At 38.2% G+C, this 3,190-nt stretch overlaps 1 pseudogene; it reads left to right on the top strand.

Moving 5' to 3' along the window:
• Positions 1-2,104: 2,104 nt before the first annotated feature.
• Positions 2,105-2,990, top strand: LOC138071643 (olfactory receptor 13H1-like; annotated as a pseudogene).
• Positions 2,991-3,190: the final 200 nt, after the last annotated feature.

A 3,190-nucleotide genomic window follows, 5' to 3' on the forward strand; every position in this document is an offset into this window, starting at 1 on the left:
CTAGAAGAAATAGCATTCTAATATTTGTACAGGCAAAGAAAAACCGCATGTCATGAATTGACACCTATATTATTATTATTATTATCATTATGCTAGAAAATGAATGTTTCTATTGTCTTTTAGACATCAGCCTTTCATGGTAGTCTTATTACAAGCCAACTCTGTGTAAATGAAAGAAAAAGATATTTAACAAGTAGAAATAAATGGGCATGATTCACCAGCACAGTTAACTCAAGATTTTCCAACCTTATAACCACAACTGATAGGAAGATTTATTACCACAGCTGCTTGTATTAAACTTCTTTTCCTTGCAGTTGAAAGAATCAAATTTCTTCTTGGAGATTAGTCATTTGTGGGGGTGTCGCCAACTGCAAAATGCTTCTGTTATGAATGAGGTGCACTTCTCTGTTGCTGTCCTCCAGCCCTAAGTCAGTGAGTAATTTTCATCTCTTTATGTGTCTTTTCTCGCCTACCATTAGGAACAAATTTTAATGACTTACATAGTCAAACTTTCTTTAGTTGTTACTCAAACCAAAAACTTCAGATGGTATTCTTTCTGGTAACATGATAACCTTACAAAGAAAGGTACAATGACATGACATTTTGGCACATGTTTACAAGGATGAAATCCAAGCTGACGGAACAGTCTACATGGGCCATGAAAGTGGGAAGGGAGATAATGTATCTTGGGTGGTATACTTGTACTAAGCACTGTGTTAGGTTCTTTATAGAGATAATCTTGTCTAATTCTTTGAGCAAGCTCTGGGAGCTGGTGATGGACAGGGAAGCCTGGTGTGCTGCAGTCCATGGGGTTGCAAAGAGTCAGACGCAACTGAGCAACTAAACTGAACTGAATTCTTGGAACAGTTCTGCCAGGGGCTAGGTGATATTCCCATTTTATGTGTGAAGAAACTAAATTTCTCAAGATGGTGCAGCTTATTTGTGGATCCAGGTGACTCCCTTGCCTTCTCTCTGTATTTCAACATTCTACCTATATAGTATGAAGAATTACCTAATTACGTATAGCACTAACATAACTATACAGTTAAGGAGAGGTTTGATTCTGTGTCTAAATAAGAAAATCATAAAGCCAAAAGAGACTTCAATGGGTCATCTCTTTCACTCCCTACTGAAATCATATAAAACTGAGAAAGCTCTGCCTTTTTTTTTTTTTCTGAACACTTCTGGAAACATGTATTCCAAGATTTCCCTTGTCTCCCTTCACAATTTCTGGTAACTGTCATCTTCATGAAGTGTTTTATCTAATAAGATTTTCCCATCACCCTTTAAGCTTTTGTTCTGAACTATATGGAGATGGCAGGATCTACACATAGTAAGTTTCTGTCATTTGAAAATAGTTGTTAGGACAACTAAACAGAGATTTCAGTAAACCCACAGGTTGTTTGGTTTATTTCATGTCATTTTGGCTGGTGATGTTTTTCCATCAAACTGAGTGATAGATTTAGCTACATGTGCACTTTCTAATTTACCATGCATAGGTGGCTTTACTATTATATATGAACAAAAACCAAAAAAAAAAAAAAAAACCCAAAGTTGAAAAGCAAAGAAGTATTCCAAGAATTCACAACTGGATCATTGAGCTTAAATTTATTACTTACTAATGAACCAGCTTAAATAAAACTGACTATGAACAAGCATTTTGGGTGGGGAGATGTAGCATATTTGCCTCTTTTGTTAAGAATATAGTCAATCATCTAGCTATGCCCCTTTACGAGAGTAATAGTTCTGTTTAACCCACTATTGATGTTTAACCCACTTACTTGATCAAATGTGTCTCACATGATCTAAGGGTCACCTAACAGTCCAAACAACTTTCCTGAAGGCTTTCCAAATAAGCCTTTCCTGATCATATACAGTTGTGTAAGACAGAAAAACAAAGAGAGAATCTCTATTTCCGCCATTGGATACTTGAACAGCTGAGTCTAACCCAGTAAAATGAATGACACACACTAATCCAGAACATGGCTTCTAATAAGCTATTGAGATGCTACTTTTCCTATTTCTTCATTTAGGTACATGATGTTTTGTCTTCTTTCCCTAGTACTTGAGACAACTAAATAAATGGGCAGTGTAAAGAAAGACAATGCCTCTGAGGAGACTGGATTCATCCTTGGATTTTCCCAACCGCCTCAAATCCAGGTTGCCTTCTTCTTAGGACTGCTGTTTTTCTACCTGGTCACAGTGTTTGGGAACAACATTGTTGTAGTGAGATGGGATTCTCAACATCATAACCTCATGTATTTTTTTTCTCAGTAATTTATCCTTCCTTGATATCTGTTACTCTACCGGTTGGGAGCCATATGTGTTGGCCCAATGCTTCAGGGACTTCCCTACCATTTCCTATACCAGCTATTAGGCCCAGATGACCACATTCCTCTTTCTGGGGATGACAGAGTGTCTCCTCCTTGCTATCGTGGCTTATGACAGGTTGGTTGCAATCTCCAATCTCCTGCATTACACCATCATTGTGAACAATTGGGTTTGCATACAGTTGGCCTTGGGAACCTGGACTAGTGCCTTCTTAGTAGCAGTCACACCAATCATTGCAAACCCTGCTCATTGTTGTGGGCATTATTTCATCAACCACTTTACCTGTGAGATCCCAGCCCTGCTGAAGCTTATCCGCTCAGACATCCCTGTCAGTCTAATTCTGGGTCTGGTTATCAGTGTGTTCACACTGCCGCTGCCATTCACTTGCATCCTCATCTATTACTCGCATTGTGGTTGCCGTGCTAAAGACCCATTCTGTGGAGGCCAGACTCAAAGCTTTCTCTACTTGTGGATCCCATCTAACTGTGGTCACCATATTTTATGGGACAGCCATCTACATGTTACTGAAACCTCAGTCAAAAGAATATCAAGAAGAGGACAATGTCATCTCAATATTTTATGGAGCAGTCACCTCCATGTTAAATCCCCTCGTTTACATTCTGAGAAATAAGGATGTAAAAGGAGATCTTAGGAAGTGAGCCAAAGGAAATGAAAAATCCTAATGGCTCTCTTTATAAGCCTCTCCAACATGCAAGAAAAACAGTGAAAACTCAGTCCATAAAATTTCAGTTTACGTGTTTAAAAACAGCAACAACAACAAAAATCTGAGTAAGCATTCTTTCTGTGGTCATCACTAGGAACTCATTAACAAGTATACCATGAAAGTTAACATTTTGTC

The sequence above is a fragment of the Capricornis sumatraensis genome, chromosome X (genome assembly GCF_032405125.1).
Source record: "Capricornis sumatraensis isolate serow.1 chromosome X, serow.2, whole genome shotgun sequence".
NCBI lineage: Eukaryota > Metazoa > Chordata > Mammalia > Artiodactyla > Bovidae > Capricornis > Capricornis sumatraensis.